At 42.6% G+C, this 23,028-nt stretch overlaps 1 long non-coding RNA gene across 1 annotated transcript in view; it reads left to right on the forward strand.

The window, feature by feature from the left end:
- The first annotated feature begins 19,686 nt into the window (after window positions 1-19,686).
- Window positions 19,687-23,028, forward strand: part of LOC135183702 (uncharacterized) — a 152,825-nt gene continuing 149,483 nt past the window's right edge. Inside the window, exon 1 of the long non-coding RNA XR_010305667.1 lies at window positions 19,687-20,671. This is a non-coding gene — a long non-coding RNA (uncharacterized LOC135183702). The remainder of the gene's footprint in view (window positions 20,672-23,028) is intronic.

Consider the following 23,028-nt stretch of genomic DNA (forward strand, 5'->3'; position numbering starts at 1 on the left):
TACCCTTGCATATACCTCTAATTTCAAAACATAACACCTGCAGAGGTCTCCAGCCCTCTAAACCCACTGCTGTCATCTGGTCTCTCTGTGTCAAAAAGGCTCTGTGTCTTGTTGTCATGCCCTTGAGCACCAGGATTCTTTCGGGTGTGCACCAGGTGTGTGTGGGAAAACTCTCTTGGAGTTGGTCGTTCCAGGCTTGGCTGAGGAGCAGCTCAAGGTCATTATAGAATCATAGAATCAGTCAGGGTTGGAAGGGACCACAAGGGTCATCTACTTGCAACCCCCCTGCCATGAGCAAGGATACCTCACACTAGATAAGGCTGTCTAGAGCCTCATTCAGCCTGGCCTTAAACACCTCCAGGGATGAAGCTTCCACCACCTCCCTGGGCAACCTGTTCCAGGGTCTCACCACCCTCATGGTGAAGAACTTCTTCCTAACATCCAGTCTGAATCTACCCATTTCTAGCTTTGTTCCATTTTCCCTAGTCCTATCACTATCTGATGTCTTAAAAAGTCCCTCCCCAGCTATCTTGTAGGCCCCCTTAAGACACTGGAAGGCCACAATAAGGTCACCTTGGAGCCTTCTCCTCTCCAGACTGAACAGCCCTAACTCCTTCAGTCTGTTCTCATAGGACAGGAGCTCCAGCCCTATGATCATCCATGTGGCCATTTACTGGGTATGTTCCAGCACATCTATATTCCTCCTGTAACAGGGGCTCCAGAGCTGGATGTAGTACTCCAGATGGGGTCTCACCAATGTAGAGTAGAGGGAGAGGATCACTTCCCTCGACCTGCTGGCCACACTTCTTTTGATGCAGCCCAGGATCTGGTTGGCTTTCTGGGCTGCAAGAGCACACTGATGGCTCATATTGAGCTTCTTGTCCATCAGCACCCCCAAGTCCCTCTCCTCAGGGCTGCTCTCAAGCCAGTCACTGCCCAGCCTATACTTGTGCTTGGGGCTGCCTTGACCCAGATGCAGGACCTTGCATTTGGTCTTGTTGAACTTCATGAGGTGGGCTTTGGGCCACCTTTCCAGCCTGCAAGGTCCCTCTGGATGTCATCCCTTCCCTCCAGTGTGTCAGCCACACCACACAGCTTGGTGTTGGCAAACTTGCTCAGGGTGCACTCAATGCCACTGTCCATGTTGCCAAGAAAGATGTTAAACAAGACTGGTCCCAGGACTGATCCCCAAAGGACTCCACTTGTCACTGGCCTCCACTGGGACATGGAGCCATTGACATCCACCCTTTGGGTGTGGCCATCAAGGCAATTCTTTATCCATCTATTGGTCCACCCATCAAACCCATGTTTCACCAGCTTGCAGACCAGGATGTGGTGCGGGACGGTGACGAAGGCTTTGCTCAGGCCCAGGTAAATGACATGATTAATGTTGTGACCTTTTCATAGAAGGCCACCAGGTTTGTCAGGCAGGATTTGCCCTTGGTGAAGCCATGCTGACTGTACCAAATCACCTCTTCACTATTCTCCTGTCTCAGTAGTGCCTCCAGGAGGATCTGCTCCATGATCTTACCAGGCACAGAGGTGAGACTGACTGGACTGTAGTTCTCTGGTTCTTCCTTCTTACCCTTTTTGAAAATGGGGATAATGTTTCCCCTCTTCCAGTCAGTGAGGATTCACCAGACTGACATGACTTTTGGAATATAATAGAGAGGGGTTTAGCAACCTCATCTCCCAGTTCTCTCACCACCCGTGGTTGTATCACATTGGGTTCCATGGACTTGAACACTTTCATGTTCTTCAGGTGGTCGCAATCCTGATCTTCACTTATGATGGGAAATTCTTCCTCCCAGTCCCTGTCATTGTCTTCCATGACTCCAGGAGTGTGGCTGGAGGCCTTTGCAGTGAAAACTGAGGTAAAGTCGTCATTGAGAACCTCATCCTTCTCCATACCACTTGTGACCATTTCACCTGTTTCCATTCTGAGGAAGCCCACGCCTTCCATAGTCTTCTTTTTACTGTTAATACACCTGTACCAATTCTTGCTTTGATCTCCCTGGCTAGACCTTGGCCTGCCACACTAGGGAGTTTAGAAACTCCCTAAAAGCATGAGTGTGGCAGGTCTTGTTCACAGGTAGGAGACAGCCAATACCCTAATTAAAGCCCAGGCAGGATCTGACCCTTTTTGTAGCATTAACTAACATGTGCTTAATAAAATACTTTGTGTTAATTTAATAATAGGGGATCATCTGAGAGTCATCTTGCATTTGAAACTCCATCCCGCTCCACACGAGCTCCTCTGAGGTACTTACCATGCTGTCGGCGCCCAACAAATGAGATCTGAGGTTTCTTTTGGTTTATGGGGCTTCTTTGTGTTTTATGTTTGCTTGGTAGAATTAGAGATTTTCTGTTCACAGCTTCAGCTGTGCTAGTGGAGGTACCCATATGAACCCAGACTTTGTAATAAAATGAGAAAAATTTAAATTAGCCTCTCACTTCATAGCCAAAGTGTTTGAAATATGTTTTGTGTTGTGACACTTTGCTTCACTGCAAAACCTTAGAAGTTACACACTGATTCTTCTACTTCAGAGCATATTTTCCAGGGAAGGCAACTGACAGGTTTTATTTGTTTTCAGGGCACTGTATACACCTTAAGTCTAGTTTAAACAATGCTAATAGTAAAGGGAAATATGCCATTTGACCCAGATGACTTTTCTTTATTACTATTGCTACCTAAAGGGCTGTATATCCATTATGCACATTGAGCATATGGGAAATGATGTTATTTTTTTCTCATTGTTTTGTGGTTTAATGTTGGTTTTGTTTTGTAACAGATCTGTAGAGACCCTGTAGGCTTTTTTTTCCCAGATTGCTTTAAAATAATTTCCAACTATGTAGTCATTTGTTACAGAATAATGTTTGCTTAATTTGTAAATGTGGGTGCCTGAGGATTCCCATTTCTGCGTATTGGTAGAAGAGTGAGACTATGAGGCACAAATATCCACTTCAGTGCCACTTGAGTGTTCAAAAGGGGACAGAATCTCATAATTTATGAACTCACATTTGGAAGACAACTTGCATGGGGCTAAATCTGTCCTAACTTGCTTGACAGCACCACTGTAATGGATGGCATGGTGAGTAATGTAAGTCAAATGATGGTTTATTTCCTTTGTATGATATAATTCTTATATAAAAGCCTAGATCCATAGCTCCACACTGTGCTTTCAAAATTCTGTTTGTTTTTCTAGCCCATTTCAATCTGTTTAGTGGATGTCACTGCATTAGTGATGCAGTACTTTGTGCTTTTGTCTCTCTTGATTTTGCTTTACCATCCCAACCCAGCTGGAGTTCTCCTCCTTGCTTCTTCAGGAAATGTACATCCTCAGCTGGCTGCAGAATTATAATGTATGCAGGTAAGATGCATACTCATTCTCCTCTGTAGGGAATCATATTTAATGAAGTTTGTGGTTGGGATTCAGCGAGGCATACAAACAGCACGGAACACACAGCTGCAGTGCTAAGTGCTACAGGTCTTATTTCAGTGCTCGCTTTGTCAAGTTGTCCTAATCTTGCAGAATGGTGAGTGTTTTTTGAGGCTTACATTTATCTCATTGATATTAACTAGAGGTTGTGGCACACTGTGCTGTGAAAACCTGGTTTGTGATGTTCAGAAATGCTGTGAATCAACTACAATGAAATTAGAGCAAAACTCTAAGTGATAACTTAGAACAAACATCTCTGTTAAGCACCACATTGTCTTCAGAGATCTTTCCAAAGAGTTCAAAACACTGAAAAGATAATTTCTTACAACCTGGGTAAATCTTCAACTTCATAAAGCCAAACCTTTTTCATTTTTTTCAGCAGTGCTTTGAATCAAGTTGATCTTGTTGGAAAAAGTGCTCAAGTCTCTAATGACAGGCAGTCTTTTCCACGTAAGTTTCATCTGCTATAGATTCTTCACTTGATCTCTGTGCAGTTCACCCACTGGCATTATGGTAAATTGTCCAGAATTGATTGTCCATTATGGTAACCAAGTCCAGAATACTCTATTGAACCCTGCAGGATGTAGGTTAGAAAGAATGTGTTTATATGACTCCACATCTCTAATTATATCTTAGGATCATATCACTAGAAGTATTAGCATTGTCTGAACGCAGTGTTGGACTTCTGCTCTCATTTTTCCCAGGGCTAAAACCTTTAAGATTAAAATGTGGCCCCAGTAGTGTATCTTAAAGAACTGTTAACACATGGGTCTGGAAACCTGCCCACTGCATGGTAGAAGTTCTCCTGTTGCCATCTAGCCGAAGTTTATCTTCCCAACTTCTAGCTTACCGCAGCAATCTTACAAACGCTGTTGCCACCATTGTTCATTGCTGTCAATTCAACTAGCCATATTAACTTCAATGTCTACTACAAGAATTACTTCTCTTCCCCTCATTTCACTAACTTTGGTGGCAGATGCCACTTTGCTTAGGATGGCTGTCTTACTGAAGAGTGAATGTTTTTAGATCTCTAAAACTTTTAATTTCTGAAGTAGTTCTGCAATTTAATTGACAGGGAATGAGAGTTCAGAGCCCTGTTATTTCAAGTTTACATACTTTAAATGTTTGAAAAGCTGTAGGATCTTGGATGTGAAATGAATGAAATAACTCATGGTGCTTGGTTGGGGGTGTTCACAAAATGTCAAACTCACCTTGCAAATCCATCTCAAACAGCAGGCATAGCTCGTACAAAGGTACAGGCTTGGAGACGTGTAGGTTCTTCCTAAACCTGCATTTTCAAAAACCAAGTTGTTTTCCAATTTCTTTGCTGTGACAGGTCAATTGTGTTGCATTCTTATACTCCAGGAACATAAAACAAAACAATGTGACTCTGGGAACAAGATGTAATGCCTCAGCATTGTGAAGTGCCAGTGTGGGTATTCAGAGACCAGCAAGTCCCGACAAGCACTGATATTGCCCTGCAGTTAAAAGTAGCTAAATTTTATGCTTATAAAACAAAGTTTTATGAACTATTGCAGCAAATATAACTCGGATTGAATTATTAAGTTGTGAGTGCAGTGTATCGAGGTCATTGAATTTGGATGAGGTTGCTGCACTCTTCTCAGAAATTTCCATAGCATGTTTCAGTGATCACAGTGGGAGTTGGATGTTGAAATCCATGGGGTCACATTTTAGCTTAGTTCTATTTCTCCTTAGCACTGTGTCAGTGATTAATTAGAAATGCAACAAAGCCACAATACAAATCTTGATGTAAAACGGTAATGGCTGCCTGTCAGCTGGAATTGTAAGGATCGCTCAGAGATTGGTATTACACTTTCAAATGCAGTAAGATTTTTCCTCTATTGACTAAATACTATGTGGTATAATAGAAGCTGTAAAAGGGCTACCTGTAAAAGTGAGGCAGAGCTGAAGGGCAAACACCTTGAATGGTTATGTGGGGTAATAAAGGCAAATGGAGGTAGTTAGGTTGTTGGTCAAATTTCAGAAGTGCTGCTCTTCTCCCAAGCTCAGAATCTCAATGCCACAGCTGGCATTCTCAGTGATTTGTTTGATGCAGTGGCTATGCCCTGATACTAGCTAGAGCAGAGTGTGAGATTATAGCTCTGTGTATGTCTTTAGTCACTATGTTCTCTCAAAACACTCGTATTCTCAGCAGGCTATTTTTACTGACTGCAGACCACAGACTGTGTTACATGGCTATAGGTTACTGAGAGAAGGCAGCAAGGAGAAAACTGCCACCCAGAAGTTTTTGTTGGCGAATCCTCTCTTCTGTATATATCATCACAGAATTATTTAGCTCAGAAAAAAAATCTTTAAGATAATTGAGTTAAACTGTTAACCTAGCACAGCCAAGTTCACCACTAAAGCTTCTCCCCAAGTGCCATGTATGTGATAGTTCATTTGATGGACTGCCAGCAGCTGCATCCACCATTAATTTAATCTTATGGGACAAAGCATAACTGAATTCAGACAGGAGTCAGAGACAGAATCTTCTGTGCCTCTGTTCCTTGCATAATATCCAAGCAAGAAAAAGGACAGCCCTTAGCTGCTCAGCTGCTGTTTCACCTTGGTGTGTCACAGGGAAACATATTGTCGTGCTATCTCTGCTCATGTGCCCTTTTCCCAAGACACATGTATAGCAAACTACAGCCCAAATAGGGGAGAAATAAAATGGCTCTGTGATGCTGAAGGTCAATCTCATTACTGTTTGACCCTCCTTTGGCAAAAATTGAGCCGACGCTGGAGATGAAACTGGTGGATGTTGAGGTAAACAGCACACTAATTACAGGTGAATATACATGATGACCTTTTGAAAACATAAAATAACATGAACAGTGTCCTGCAGTTAACTTTATGTTGTCAAGTCTGGTATGTTCTAGTGGGACATCATTGGTGTTGACTGTTTATGTTATTGCAAATAAAAGTTAGACACTACTGCCCTCTGATCTACCACAGAATCACAGATGTCAGGAGCTGGAAGGGACCTCAAAAGATCATCTAGTCCAATCCCCCTGCCAGAGCAGGATCACCTCTACCAGATCACACAGGAACACATCCAGGTGGGTTATGAATATCTCCAAAGAGGGAGACTCCACAATCTCCTGGGCAGCCTGTTCTAGTAGGATAGATTTTCCATTGAGTTCTCCACAAGTCCTAATGACATAGGTAAGGCCAATTAACATTTTCTCAATTTAAAATGTATTTGGTCTGATTTCATGTGTATCTTGTACTTTTTTGGCATAAAATTCGTACAGAGACTTTTCAGAATGGAGGTAATTGCAGAGCAAGTGTTTTTTGCCCAGCTGACAAGCAATTTGTTACTACGATAAATTATTGCATGATGCTCAGAAGGCATAGGCACAGATCAAGCATTTCAAAGAGTTCTCTTGTTTAAACAGCTTATTAAATTGTTAACAGCTCTGGAATTTTTGCATATTATTATTTAAAAAGGAAAAACCTGTATGTGTACAGTGTATTTAATGAGGAAGGAAAGCTTTAAATCACTTACTGAATACGACTGCTGTAATATGGTGTGGGATTGTGTGAACATATTTGTTTTGTCCTAGATTGAAACTTGGATAAAATTGTTAAACACATTATGTTAGCTACATACCATAAATTTTGCACACGTTGAGCAAGTGTTATATTTTCCTTTGTCTGTTCATATCAGTTAAGTAAATATGATCCCAGTTAGCTGAGGAGAATTACTCAATTCATGAGCCTATTTACATGACACATGGGATGGGAGAGATGTATTTTGTTTGGAATACCAAAACATTTGATCTTGAAACAGTCCAGCCTATAGGCTTTGAATGTAGATGTATTTACAAAGTGAATCCAAAACTGAATTAACTCCAGGGCCCTCAGTATCTGATCCTACAGAAGATACCAAAAAGACGAGGGCAAAAGTATGTGCCCTGATTTTGAATAAGTACATAGGTATGTGAAGAGCTCCCAATGCTGTCAATCGCGTGTCAGCATGTGCTTAGATTTAAGCATGAGCTACAATGTCTGCTGAAAAGGAGTATTTGAATTCAAGGGAATGCTTAAGTACAGGCTTAGTGCTGGCTCTGCAGCCATCCAGCACCACACGACCTTGCTGTGCCAGCGGTTCTTCTCTGCTTTGTTAGGACAGCCACCAAAGCAGCCAAGGACCAGTCTTCACAAATATATTCAAGTTCATTTTTTGAATTATTTGGGATGTGGAAAAGATCCTAATGTAGTGAATTAGTACTTGGTCAAATGTAACATTAGCAACTAGAGTAAAACTAATGTCTTTCAACTCACAATGGAGTGCATCTTATTTTCATTTACATCATCCTTAAAAGGATTTCTTAATTTAAAATAGATTATTTTCCAGTCATTAGAGGAAGGTACCTGGCACTTTCCTGCTGTCACTCCACCCGCATGTAAGAGGTATATGCACAGCAAACATAGGCTGAATGGCAATGAGGGGTACTTTAGAGCCTTAGTATTAATATTTTAAATGTTTTTCTTTCATTGTCTTACTTAATATTTTATTATCAGATTTCTACTCATTATGTGTATGGCCCTATTCCCTATGTGGATTGATAAAGTTATGTTGCAGTAAATTGAAAAAGAGAACTATACATACAGAATGATTTATTGTTAATGTGAAATTCAGCATAAACCCGCAATTGCACTAGCAGAAATCCCTAGCTATTTCAAAATTCATATTATGAGACAGACAATCAGATGCCCAACAAACAGAACATCTTGTACTCTATTAATCCTGCAGTGACAGATCCCTTGCATGCATTTAGCTTTCCAAATAATGCAAACATATGTCACCATTTTGGTTTTATTGATTTTGGACTTTCAAAGTACAGCTACAGCACAAGGCATTATGAAGACATTTATTGCAGAGTTTGCTTTGATTTGTTGTAGTCAATTGAAATTGTGTCAAAGTAAAGTCTTTAATATTAAATATGATGAATTCCCTTATGCCTTAATCCTGCAGCATCATCCAGCTCAAGGTGACTTCTGTCACTGAAGCACAGGAGTGCTGGGCTGGAGAGGACTTCCCAGAGCATTGTCCAGAAGGGTATCAGTGCAAGAAGTTATAATTCTGCTCTTGTCATATGAAATATTCCCATTCACAAATACATTAAACTCAGACTACCTCCTTTTCTGCTGTTTCCATTGTTTACAGATTGTTCCAGAATCTTTGCTTTTCTATATTTCACCACCCCACACTCCCCACCACCCAGTTTTTGTCTTTAATCGGTTTTTGGTCAATATATGCCCTTTAATTTTGCAAGTGAAAACAACATTTCACTTCAAGAGATTTTCTTTAATGACAAGTTTAAAGACAACAACCAAAGCCTTGAATTTTCTCCCATGCTTGGAGAGCTGCATTAGTAAATCCAAGTCCTCGCTAGAGCTAGATGCTACACACCAGCAATGTACTGGCTGTTTCTGTATCCTCAATCTTTAGGGTTTCCACCTAACAGCAAAATCCTTGTGCTTCTTAAATGCTTGATGCTCAGATTTGATCTTGTAGATCTTCTTGTGTGATATCCCATTCCTCCCTTGTGTATTGATCAGGTCTCCTAACCTGATATCATCACCTAATGATTTTTCATTAGCACACACTTACTGGTAGCCTGTCTCATGAATAAATATATCAAAAATAAGCAAAGCTGTAAGGATTATTATTACAAAACTATCCTATTTCCTTCTCTTCACCTTCACTGTCCTGTGCTCTTTCCCCTACAATAATTTCTTACTCTTAACTAATATTTTCCATATAGCATTAGGTTGACAGGTGTGCAAATTGCATTCTCCTCTACTTAGCATAATCCTGCTCATCAGGAGGAAGACAGAATTTATACCTTTTTTTTTTTTTTTGAGATTTCTGTGAGAGAGCTGGCTTCATCTTCATTGTCTGCCAAGATGGAGGGGCACTGTTCTTTCTTAATTCTGGTCTCCATCATGGGATGAGAGAACTGGTTTTGAAAGGCAAGTATTTGAGGCAACTATTTTCAAAACATAATTGGTTGTTTAAATTTTCACCTTGTCATTCAGCTTGCCAAGCAAAACTAGATAAATCAGTTTTGGGTTGGTTCCCAGTGGTCTCATGTACTCGCCCAACTGCTTGGTCACAAATCTTAAAGCAGAATATTGTAGCTGTTAAAATGTTTTTCCTCCCCCCCCGTGTGTAAAACTGTTCAAGTAAAAGTATATTATTTGGTCCAGAAAACCTTAATAATGTCACTTTAGAGTAGATCCATCTTACTGTTTGGAAACAATGGAGTGGATGCAAGTCTGGGAGCATTCCTTGCAATCCAGTTGTGATAAATCATGGCAGTGATGCTGCAGCAGCTTGTGGAGCTGGTTTTGTGGAACAGGCTGCATGGAGCAGTACCCTGCAGACTGCCAGTTTATCAACAGACAACAAAGGCAACTCTTCAATAAAGGAATATTCTACTGCCTAGCTTTGATTTTGTGTAGCCTGTAGTGCAGATAGGGAGTAGCAAGGGGAAAAATGAACTCAAGATCTTTCAAAGCAGAAAGAGACAATAAAATGAGTTCAAATAACATTTTATCAGCAGAAAATGAATGGCGTTTATCCCTGTAGCTCATGAAATCTAGTCAATGCCAAGCTAAATTTCACTGTAGCTTATGTTAGTGAATAAGGAGGTATAAAATGTGAGTTTCTACTTTTAGAAATTACTCTGAGAGCTACGTTAAATAACAGAATCATTTATCTATTGACCTGGGCTGTGGCAGTATTCATTAAAGTTTATTTGTGTCTTGCCAGTAACTACAGTGAGAGCAAATCTCTGCTGTTGCCCATAAACATGTATTTAAGTGCAACAAGCTGAGAATGACAATGGCTTTTGACATGGATCCCATTCTCCTTGCCTTAGGAGCCTGGTGGCAGATTTCAGTGGGAATATTCTCAGAGTGAGGAATGCACCAGTAAATCTTTCATTTCTAGACAGCAAAAGAGACTTTGATCCATAGCAGTGCCAACGCTGCCTGTAACCTTGTTGCTCATTGGCATTGAGCTACGGCAAACCTGAGAGCTTTTTGGGAAGGTGAGAGAGGAAAAGGACCACTGCTTTTCCTTGCTGTGGGGAAAAGGACAACAGGGCATCTCATGCTTCTGGCTCATGATGACTTTGCACCTGTGCTCTTGCTGCTAACTCCTGCAGGAGGCTGCTTGGCAAGGGGAACAGGCTGCCTTCCTCTCTCGAGGCACTGGTGATCCCTGTCATTACCCTGTGTTTCCTTGCAGCTCCTACATCACCCTTCCTAGCATCATCCTGTGGAGCTGTTCCCCTGGGGAAAGGTCACATGGGTCAGCTTGCCCCTTTTCTCTCTGCAGGGGTGGGCAGGATGTGTGCCCCATGCTCTGGCGTGCTCTGACAGACAGCAATTTATTTTGAAGTATGGAGTGACAGGAAATATTGTCTGTCCTGGTGCCCTCACTGTTTTTGCATTCTTGGAGGGCAGGAGTGTGAAGCAGAGACCTAGTCTAGCAGCCAGGCTGTTTTCGTGTCTGTTCATGTCTGGATGTGAGCCTGTGTGAAGTGCAGGTTTGGTTTCTTGAATTTATTCTTCAAGCTGCCCCTAATCCCCAGTATGTGTGAACTGATGAATTTCAGCACGCTCAGAGCTGGATTCCTACACATGCTGACAAAGGTGTAGGTCATCTGAGCTCTTGCAAACAGCACAGGTCTGTTAAGATAAGAACATCCATTTTTGCACAGGTGATATTTTGATGTTTGCATGGTGGTTTGGGGAATTTCCTTGGATCTTGAAGGAAGTTTGTTCCTGGTGGAGGATACTGATTCCTCTTTCAACAAACACACTCTCATACTTTAAATGGTTAGCGAACCACACTTTGATCAGATGAACCAGACATCTGCTGCTGGGTGCACCAGTTCTGTTTTCACTCATTTGAACAGGAGAGACTCTTCTGGGGGCACACAATGATTTTTCTGAAAACTATCCATGTTTCTATGAAATCACTGGGTAAAAGACACAACAATTAGAAAATGTTCATTGTCAGTTACTTATTAAAAAGCATATTTCCATGCCAGTTTGAATTTCTGTAGTTCCTAATATTTTTCCCTCCCCATCCTTTTCAGAAGTGCAGAAGGGAGATTACTGAAAGGAGCATTCCTCACTGTTATCCAGACTGCTTGGGTTAATAACCACTGTGTGAGCTTATTTAGGACAGATTCCAGGGTGGAGTACAGTGAGTGACAAAGCATCATTATTCCCTTGGGCCAAGTGCTTCCTTTTATCTCAGTATGTGTTGGTTTTACCATTTAATCTAGTTAAATCCAGTTTTCCCACAGCTCCAAAGAAAGACCAGCCCAACTCCCCCATAATACTCCATAATGTGGAAGATATTTAGAAAATCCTGCTGTCAGTTATCATTCACTTCGACAGAAAACCAAGAATGTTACTACTTTCCAATTACAAATTACCATCCTAGGGTGAGTCAACCCTGGCTAAATGCCAGGTGCCCACCAGAGCTGCTTTATCACTCCCCTACTCAGCAGAACAGAGAAAATACAACTAAAGGTCGATGGGTTGAGATAAACACAGAAAAACAGACCCAACTTGGGGATATTAGTTTATCACCAATCAAATCAGTGTAGGATAATGAGAAATAAACTCAAATATCAAAACACTTTCCCCTCACCTCTCCCTTCCCCCCAGGCTCAACTTCACTTCTGATTTCTCTACCTACCCACCCTGAGTGGCACAGGCAGAAGTGGAGCAGAGCTAGCAGTCAGCTCATCACACATTGTCTCTGCCACTCCTCCTTCCTCACACTCTTCCTCTGCTCCAGCATGGGATCCTCCCATGAAGACAGTCCTCTGTGAACACCTCCGTGTGTCCTTCTCACAATCTATATTTCTTCACAAACTGCCCCAGCATGGGCCCTCCATGTAGTCAAAGTCCTGCCAGAAATCCTGCTCTGGTGTGTGCTGCTTTTCACAAGGTCACAGGTTCTGCCAAAGGTATGCTCTAGAGCTGCCTTCCCACAGGGTCACAGTCTTCTTCAGGCAGCCACCCACTCTGGTGAGGGATCCACCACAGGCTGCAGGTGGATATCTGTTCCACCGTGAACCTCTGTGGGTGGCAGGGGGGCAGCCTGCTTCATTGTGGTCTTCATCAGAGGCTGCAGGGGAATCTCTGCTTTGTCACTTGGAGCACCTCCTCCCTCTCGTCTTTTGCTGACCTTGGTGTCTGCAGAGTTGCTTCTCTCAGATAGCCTTACTGCTTTCAGCTGCAGTTGTATAGGACTTCCCCCCCACCCCCTTCTTAAAGATGTGCTACCACAATCGCTGGTGGGCTCAGCCTTGGTCAGGGGCATGTCTGTCTTGTAGCCAACACTGGCTTTATCAGACATGAAGGAAGTTTCTGCCATCTTCTCATTAGAAACTCCTGTAGCCCCTCTGCTACCAACACCTCGCAACACAAATCCAATGCACTTCTTAACCTGAACACTGGTTGTAACTTAATCCATTTTCTTTGCACTGAGATCCTACAGTGTAAATATTAATGGAAAGTCTTTTTATGTTGTCCTCTTGGGATGCTGAAACTGTCAGAATTGGAAGACAGTTTTGAAAGATGTCAGTAAAAAGCAGAATTTCTTATTCTGATTATTGGAAACAACATCAAAGTAGAAATCAAAGGCAGACCAATAGAAAGTGAACTGAAAAGAAGTAATGAAAATTTGTGAAGGATCACTTGAAAAAGCCAACATTATTTTCACCTCCCCAGCTGGAGAGACAGGACTGTAAGATGCTCAGCAGGTAGAAAACATCCAGGTTGGTTTGGTGTGAGTGTCAGAGTTATTACTGCTGTGTGGAGTGTCAGCAATCACAGAGAAAATCAGCTAGCAATTTGGGATGGGCTGATACATAAAAAGAGGATAGTAGTGGAGGGTTTTAAAATCTAATTTATTAACTGTGGTGAAAGCAGTAGAGGGAGTGAATCTGTTCAAGTATGGCCAAAGGAATATCAACTAAATCAAGTAATTGCATAGGCAAAGGCTCTTGTGGGGCATCAGGCACCAGCAATTGTAACACAGAGGAGCAGTAAATGCAGGGTTTGCCAGATCGTTGTGGGGAGGTGGGTCAGCAGGGCTCCGCACAGCCGCTTGCTCACTCCTCCACACTGTCCATGCCCTTCGTTCCTGTCAGAACACCAGCTGAACAGGAGTCCTCCATGAAGCCTTTTCCCTCTGTGTCTGGGGCTGTTCCTTGACTCCCCGCCTCTTGCTTCCCGGCAGCGTTGTGCCCTTTCCCAAACACACTGGCCTCTAGGTGTCGCTAGTGGGAGGGGCTCGCCTCTGGTGGGGTGGCTGGAACCGGCTGGAATCAGACAGAGCTGGCTGTGTCCCAGCAGCGTTGTGCCCTTTCCCAAACACACTGGCCTCTAGGTGTCGCTAGTGGGAGGGGCTCGCCTCTGGTGGGGTGGCTGGAACCGGCTGGAACCAGACAGAGCTGGCTGTGTCCCAGCAGCGTTGTGCCCTTTCCCAAACACACTGGCCTCTAGGTGTCGCTAGTGAGAGGGGCTCGCCTGTGGTGGGGTGGCTGGAACCGGCTGGAACCAGACAGAGCTGGCTGTGTCCCAGCAGCGTTGTGCCCTTTCCCAGACACACTGGCCTCTAGGTGTCGCTAGTGAGAGGGGCTCGCCTGTGGTGGGGTAGCTGGAACCAGCTGGAACCAGACAGAGCTGGCTGTGTCCCAGCAGCGTTGTGCCCTTTCCCAAACACACTGGCCTCTAGGTGTCGCTAGTGAGAGGGGCTCGCCTGTGGTGGGGTAGCTGGAACCAGCTGGAACCAGACAGAACTGGCTGCATCCAGTGTGGGGCAGTCCCTCAACTGCCTTCAGAGGGTCCTGCAGCCCTGCTGCCAGCGCCTCAGCATGGAACCTAGAGGTTAGTAGCTGTCGCCATTTCCTTGTCAGAGAACAGAGGTAAACCGGCCAGGGCTGTGGCCTTGGCGGCGTTCATTTTACCCGCCTTGTGCAGCCCTCCGGTCTCTCTGGACGCCACAGAGGGGAACAGGCCCTTCCAGAGGCAGCTTGTGCGACCCTTTCGGCATGTCTGCTTCAGGACGAAATGACCCCCAGCCTCTGTGATTTTGCTGCTGTGAGGTCCATCTATGATGGACTGATCCGCTGCTTTCTCACGGAGAGCAGTGTTTTGAAAGCCATGGTGCCTTTTTTGGGGGATGGGGAAATATATCAACACCGCTGAGTTTCTGCTGGAAAAACAAGGTAATTTTCAGGCTTCATTAAAATAGGTGCATTCTGTTGTTGTGTGCCACGTTTTGACAAAGCAAAATGCCACTGCTGATTGTAGTGAAGCTTAGAGGAAAATGCTAGGGGGGAAAAAAGAGGGGAAAACTTCATTAAAAGAGGCTAACTTGAAATACTCTGAAGAAGAAAAACCAAACGTTGGAAAGTCACATTTTATAAGAGTTCAATTTTAGTTACATGTATTATGACATAAGTACCAGTCTGGCACTCATTTTGTTTCCCTTTTGGATGGGGATCTCACCCTTAATGGTTAGATGGGTGAAGTGTAGTGTTGTGGAAAACTGGTAGAGGCTTTTAGTGAAACCCCAGCAGGGCAAACTGCCTTGTCTGTGCAGCTTTCCTCTCCTTTCTTGCCATGTTCTTTGTACGTAATTACAAATGCAGATCTTGCACTGCTAGTTTGTTCCATCTGAACCAGTGAGGAGTGAGAAGTACAGATGAGTCTCCCTTGGCATGTTATGTTTATCTCTTCAAAACACTGCTTGATTGTGGTAGAATTAGAACACAGGCAAGGTAGGAATTTTAAAAAACCAACCCACCCAAACTACTTTGATTATCTATAAATGAATAAAATGCAATGATGGCTTAGATGTATCAGGAACGTGTTTAGAGGATCTCCTGGGTGATGGAGCCACACAGCTCATTGCTTGAGTCAAGCAGTTGAAGCCTGAGGAAGCCCCTGTAACAATTAGCAGAGGAATATCTACATGGAATATACATACTGCTTTGCTGTCCTCTAGCTCTTGTCATTCCTTTGCATGAGCCAGACTGTTTTTTCCTTTTTAGAGATGTTTTTCTTTTAAAGACATTTAATTTGTTCATGCTAATAGGTATCAGCCTGCATGTTTAGTGTTTGTCAGACTTGCACTAGGAGTCCATGTGTTTGCACAAACAGAACTCAAAGGGGTGAGCACACCTCTGCTCGTGCACAGCTCTCCATATTAAAGCACATTCATTGCTTTCAGTAAGAGCAAAATAATTAATTCTTACCATGTGAGAGTACTTCATTTTTATTCCTGGAATCTAAAAAGCTTCTATTTGAATGATGCAAGTACTTTTTGACTGACATATGTAGCAGGGCAGTGGAAGATAGCTTGTTGTGGCATATGTATTTCCTCTTTGATGTTGCAAGCTTTCAGAGTATTTATGTGTGGTGCTCTGTTCCCTGGGGGAATCATTCAGATTTACAATTTTAAACCACCACTCATCCAAATTTTGGCATTCAGTCAAACAGAAATTTGTCATAGTTTATAATTCTTGTTAACGAGAGACATAAAAAAATTAATGCTCATTAGGGTGCTCATTAATATGCATGGTACTCTCAGTTTTGACTTAATTACGTGAAGCACCACTTCATAGTGGGATTGTGTCACTGCAGCAAAGAACAGTTCAAAACCACACTGTAGTTCCAGAGTGGAGCAGTGCTCCCTTTGGATGGCATTACTCCGTATTCTGTTGTGGGGCACTGCTCCTCTGCTGCTCTCTACCTTCCTGACAGCTAACAAGAGCAGCTGCTGTAGAGCTGCTGTTGATATTTGTTATTCAGTGTTGCTACTCCCATTCCTCAGAGTTTTCTGACTGCAGTGTGTGGCACAGAGGTAGTTACTAGATAGATTTGTTGGTGTATGTGCCTGCCTTAACACATCTTTGATAAAGATTATTTCTGGGGAGGCCATAGCAGTTTCTCTTCTTTACAAAGGTCTTACAGGTCTCTGAAATGCCTAACACAGGTTTAAATCAGCATTGTTTAAAGTACAGTTGTGAATGTTGATCTAACTGGCACATGCAGGGAAATGTGCACTCTGCAGCTGCTGGTAACCCTACATAAGTGCTGCCTTCCTGAGCTCATCTGTGTCTATCTGTTCCAAGCAGGCTGTGTGAAGTCCACTGGGCTCTTGCTCAGTTCTGCTGTCTGACTGGAGTGGGGTCAACACATCTAAATGCAGTTCAGAGCATGGCAGGACTTCTGCTTCCTTGGAGTATTAATTAATTAAACAACTGCCATTAACGCCTTACCACTCAAGCCATGGGAAATTCAAGAGTAATTAAAAAAAAAAAAAAAAGTCCATCTGGGGATGTGAACTTGTCAGGAAAGTTTAGCACTATCAGCACACCAGCTGAGAGTTTCCTGGCTCCATGTCTCCTTCTCTGTCTGCCCACCCACACCGTGATTTGTCTTCTGCCATGGAAGCACCTGGCTGGGCAATAGCCATGGTTCTCATGCTGCTCTGCTGAGGCAAGCATTGCTGCCCAGATCGGGATACCCTACTACAGGGGGAAGTGGGGAGCTGAGAGGAGTCTGTGTGTGAGCTGGCAGGATGTGAGAAATGGATAGAATTGCTACTGAGGCATGACTGAGACTGACACTTGTGTGCTAAGGACCAGTCTGGATGAAATTGAGATTTATTAGGGTAAGGGCAGGACAGAGCTCTGTGGTGGCAGAAAGTGTGTCATCAAACCAAGGTCGTTTGATTCAAAGGTGAAAGGTACTTTTCATACCAGCCTACTTTTGGCAATGGACAGGCTGAGCAAAGAGCAGAGATTGTTGCTGCATTTCCAGAGCACATCAGCACAAAGTTATTTAACACAGAGGATACCATGATTTTGAGAGGGGTCTTAAACTCTGATTCCACCACTGTGAGACAGAGGTCCATTTTTAATAGTCAGGACTATATTAATACAACATATGCAGGCACACTAATTGATTCAGGCTTTGCCATTGGGATATTCTCCTTTATTTATCCAGATACTTTCACTTCCTGCTAATTTCCCTTTCATTGAATTTCTAGAAGGGATTAAAAACACTGGCATTAAAGGTACTGGTGGAAATTACATGGTTCTGCAGAAAGGCTGGCTAGAAAATTCAGCTTAAAATGGCCCTGCAGTCCCGGGGGAACAAAAGGTGGAATTTGATCTTTCAAACAGAGGTGATCAAATACCCCCTACTATCTATCTGGCCAGCTGCAAAGCCAACAAACCTTACAGCTCAGGTGAAAATGTTACAGAGGACAGACTGCAATTTCCGCATAGAGTGCAGCCATCCTGTGAAGTTTTGGAATACATATGATCTGTGGAATTCAGTGCTTTGTATTTTCGCTGTCTGTCCTCTAAATTGAAGTCAGTTGATTTCAAAGGAAGAGCACGGTGGGGCTGGGGGAGGAATAGGTTGGGTGGCCTGAATGCTTCCTATTTTGTAGGAATAGTATTCCTACAAAAAAGAGCAAGTAGATATGAAGTAGATGAAGAGTTGGTGTCTTTTGCATATGTTCACTTTGATTAGCATGGCCTTCCTATACCAGGATCCTTTCAGTATGACACAGTTATGTAAATTACTGTACTTCCTGGCCAGTTTTCCCAAAATGCCACAGTCTAGGCAGGTCAGAGAAGCTGTACATGTTTCACCTCTTTGTTTCAATTTGATTCATTTTGTCGGAAGAACTTGTCTTTGAATAGATATTTGGGATGATTTCCATTCTGCCCTCTAGTTCTGACACCTCAGTGTTCCCCCTAAGATAACAGGGCATCCTCTCAGGAACTGCATATATTGGGCACATACATAAGAAATTGTGTGTCAGGGAGTTGACACAATTTATGCAGGCAGCTGTGATCTAGAGATTTGCAGCTTACTGAAGAAACTGAAAGCACTGCTTTGCATGACTTTCACGGCTCTCCAGGTTCAGATGGAAGATCTGTGGCCATTACTGCCTCCTCCCAATCCACCCTTGCACAAAAGTGCTAAGAGCAGACATTCTTTGTTTGTTCTGCCGATATGAGGAAACTCATAAACTAATGTTTTTCTCCCAGTGAAGGTATATGCAGCAGCTTTGCATGCAAACAACAATTACTGGCAGGATGAAGGACTTTAGTATTGATTTTGAGTCAGGGAATTTTCTCTGGCTGAGTACTTGGAGGATTTTCTGGATACAATAATATATAAGGAACAACATCAATGCCTGATGTGTGATGCTGTCAGAATTCCTTTTCAACCCCTTTTCATTAAAGGTGATCCTTTTAAGAGGTTTTTCTTCCACTAAAGAAACAAAGGCATAGTTGTAAGAAGTAGCGAGATGGTGAAAGGAGACATGTTTTCTTGAATCTGTATCACTTGCTTGCAGTATCAAATTGGAGAAGTCTGGCTTTTTAAAGCCCTGAATCTTGAACATAATTCTCAACATGATCCTGAATACCCATCTGTAAATGTTTGTATCTATATCTGTCTGTTTCTCTGTTTGGTTTTAGGTCCTTTTGAAATATTGGTTTATGTTATTCCTTTGTCTGCCATCAGGGATCTTTACTCAGCTGAGCTTGTCAAAATGTCTCCTACAGGCTTTCCAATTTCTGTTTCCATTTCCATTAGCACTTCTGGATGAGTGTCACCTGGACTTCGTGCCTTGTCAATTGGAAGAATCTCTGACCTTTTAATAACAGTTTTGAACTGTTGGCTGCACTGGAGTTATGCTGAACAGGGGAAGTCAGTTGATACTCACTTTACATCCACCTGCCACTTTTATTTAGGGAAGCAGGTATTGATACAGCCCCTGGGAAATTCTGGGAAAGGAAATACTTCTGATGAAGTTAACAGACAATTTGATGTCAGTACTGATGTATACAGATGTAGCCGAAAGAGGAGGTGTGTAGATTAATTAATTAGAAAATGGCTCCTACTTGTGACTACCCAAGGGTAATCTACGTGCTCAGCATATAGAAATATCAATCCAGAGGAGCCATGTTTCCTTATTAGTAAACCAACACTTTTGGCAATAAAATACTATCGTTGGAAAAACTCATCTGAAGAGATCAGCAACTCGAATGACATGACACAGCATCTCTCCTGAGAATGAGCAGCAGGGACAGATAAGCAATTTATTCTCCACTCAGCACCTGCAGGCTAATGGGTTGCTGCCCAATTTCTAAAGCCATTGCTGTTAAAAAGCCAGTGCTCGCCAGCAATTATTATATAATGCCCTCTGAGCTACTTCACATCTTTCTCTTTCCATGTGTCTGCCTACATTAGCACATGGATGCATTCCTTTCCTACTGTTCTGCTGCTGAAATGGAAAGTGCAGCCTCATTTTGTCGGTTTTATAAGTGTTGATGGAGCATGCCAGGTGGTGATTACCATTCTGAAGTTTCAGCCCTAGTGACAGGGAAGACTGTTTTGTAATACTTTGCAAAAGCTGACTTTTAAAACTCTTTCTTTAAAGCATTGCAATTCTTGCTTTGTGTCACCCCTGGCATTCCACAACTCTTGCCTAGTGAGGGCAAGGTAATTTCTGAAAATATCAAATGAAGATAAAGGCCACAGAGTTTCAATGTTGACTTGTTTATCTGGGAAAAAAAAAGGGGGGGGGGAAATAAAAGGATTTTGAAAAAAAAACTCCTTTTCACTAGAGTTGTACCTTGAGATATTTAGCTTAAGTTATCTAACCTGTGTTACCACACTTGTCTAGCACAGATGCATCAAGGAAAGCTAAAAAGCTGTCAGATGACATCTAATCATTCAAAACTGCAAATTACCCATCCTGTTACAGTCTTTAAACTCTATTCCTCACATGGACAATCAGATGGAGGTCTTCAGTCAAATTCCACTGTGACTTTAGGCAGCTCATTTGTACTCTCTGTTCTGAAACTTCGGTGAAACTAATGATTGACACACAGAGATAACAGCATGGGGTGTACTGATCCTCATGATTTCTCAGTTGAAAAGGGGTTGGAGCAAGTGCACAAGAACAAAAGACCCCAGCAAGAAGCTTCTTTTTGGTTTAAAAAAATGTTTTAAACCATATTTTCAAGCCTTTTTACTTCTAAGAAGTCTTATCTGATGTTAATATGGCTTCCAGTTTATGTAGCAGATGGGTCTATCACCAGCATCAGTGGATGAAAGCTCTGCAGAGAGTAAGTACCTGGTGTAGTGTAGCTCTGTGTTTCATTTGGGCAGCCGTGTTGATACTGGTAGGAACTATGAGTGAATGGGAGAGTGACACTGGTTATTTCTATGCTCCTTTCCAGCAGACTGGCATCCTTGCTTTTGCAAATGGCCTCTTTAGAAAGGCTTTTCTAACCTCACTGTTGAGAGGATAGATATTAAGGCAGATTATTGCCTTCAGTGAAGCAGTGGGTTCAAGATTCGGTGAGAAATCACAGCTTGGACACTCCCTCCCAGTCTTTTTTTGGAGATGTTTCTCTTTGCACTTGAACTGGGTTTGTTCCATATAGTTCCTCTGGCTTCAGAAAGGTTACTCCTGACTTATGGCAGAGTACTCAAGCAAAGAGCCTGGTGCACGTTACCTATGTGGGGCAAGAGTGGTGGATGGTCAGTTGGCGGGATAGAGTTATTTATAGTTGGAACTTGACATTAGCCTCAGGTTTGTTGTAGCTGCATTTTACAAAGCTCACAAGCACAGCCGCAGAGCACAGGTCTGCATAAAAATACTATTGGACAGCAGAATAAGGGGAGCTTTTATCACTGAATTAAGTTCAGCAGAGTAATTGAGATTTTCAGGCACACAGGAGGTTTACATTTCATTCATTTGGATGGAACATGTGTATCTAAATCCCTTTGAGTAGCTCAGCCTCATTTCTGCTACTCAAGTGCTCCTGCAGCTTCCACTGACTTAAAAGAAAGATCATCTGTGCAAGAAGATGAGGTTGGCTTTAGGTTAGACTCAAAGAAATAGAGAAACTATACTGTGCAGCACAGAAAAATGTTTAAAATTGTAGTAAATAATAGATGATTTTATGATGGGTGGCTATCTAGGCATAGACAAATGGAGTCTTAGTCTATTTTTTAAACAAAAAAGAAACTGTGTTCTGCTTTTTCCTTTCCTTGTCTGTCACCTCCCTGCTTTATAGTGCTCAGATTCTAAAGAGAAGAAATACTTTTAAAGCAATGCTCTTATTGTCCTGAATGAGTCGTTTGCTCAGTCTTCTGCAGGATTCAGAATGGCATGTGTACTTACACAAGATTTTAAAATACCTCTATTCAGATAGAACATGTATGTTCATTACTGTCTCAGAGAGTATGCTTTGATTTGTAGTGTCTGTTGATTACTGATGTTGAAAAAAAAAACAACCCAGCACCTAACTCGGAAGGATTTCACATTGTTTGGCTTGGACAACCTCTAGTTTTAGAGATCTGGTTGTAATATTCATAACTGAAAGCAAACATCATCCATATTAAACCCCAGCTGAAGCACACGTGTCTAATTACACAGTGAAGTGAGCTTTGGCATGTGTCTGCAGCTGAAGCTGTTTCTTAGATGCTTACACTCTGAATTTATCTTTATTAAGGCTGTTTCCAAATGATATATATATATATGCTGCCTGCTTGGTATCTGCCACTTGGAAACAAATCACTTAAGGATTGATTTGCTAGCAGCTTCCTTCACTCTGTGTCTTGCTGCCCATGAGGACATGCTGTAGTTCTTCACAGAAGCAAATAAGTTGAACTACTGAGAGAAGAAAGCTAACAGTATAACAGAGCACTGTGTGTTCACTGGTACACGTGTGACTGTTATGATTTAAGCTACGTGGAAGTCCACTTTACTAGAACTTTGCATGGGGACTGCTGGCAACCTTGCTTCAAGCTTGTCCTGCTTCAGCCCAGAGCTGTGCTGTGGACGTATCTAGATGCACTTTCCCCTTCCCCTTCCCTAAATTCTACAATAGCACATGCGGAAGAGCCTGGGTTTTGCAGTCTTAGCTGTACAAAACCACTGTATTACAAAGCAAGCAAATCTGGAACCTGGACTGCTTGCTGATTTGAGACAGCTTAATTTGCACTACCAAGCTCTTCAAGGCAGAGACTGCTTTTGTGAAGGAATGAAACAAAACCCCACACACTAATGTTCTGAGAAGTTAGGAGCTTTGCTGTTGCCTCCTAAATTGGGATTAATTTTTGTTGCTGTGGTTTATCTATTCTATATGCAGAGAGTTGAACATAGACAGATCCTGTTGCAGTGTGAGTACCTTGGTAAAGTAAATGGCTAACGTGGTGTTGCCAAGGCTTGAAACAGACCATGCTGGGCAGCGGCAGAGAGCAACCATTACTCATTTGCTCAGGCACAAACCCATCCTCTCTGACAGTTCTAGCCAGGGCTGAACTAGAACCTGCAGCAGCCTCCATCGGGTTCACAGTATCTTCCACATAACACCTACGAGGACTTCTGTTTTCTTTGGGGAGGGAGCAGTATGACTGTATCACTGTGAAAGTATAATTATAGCCCAAGTGCTTGGAAAGAAAAGGACCCATG

The sequence above is a fragment of the Pogoniulus pusillus genome, chromosome 19 (genome assembly GCF_015220805.1).
Source record: "Pogoniulus pusillus isolate bPogPus1 chromosome 19, bPogPus1.pri, whole genome shotgun sequence".
Lineage (NCBI taxonomy): Eukaryota > Metazoa > Chordata > Aves > Piciformes > Lybiidae > Pogoniulus > Pogoniulus pusillus.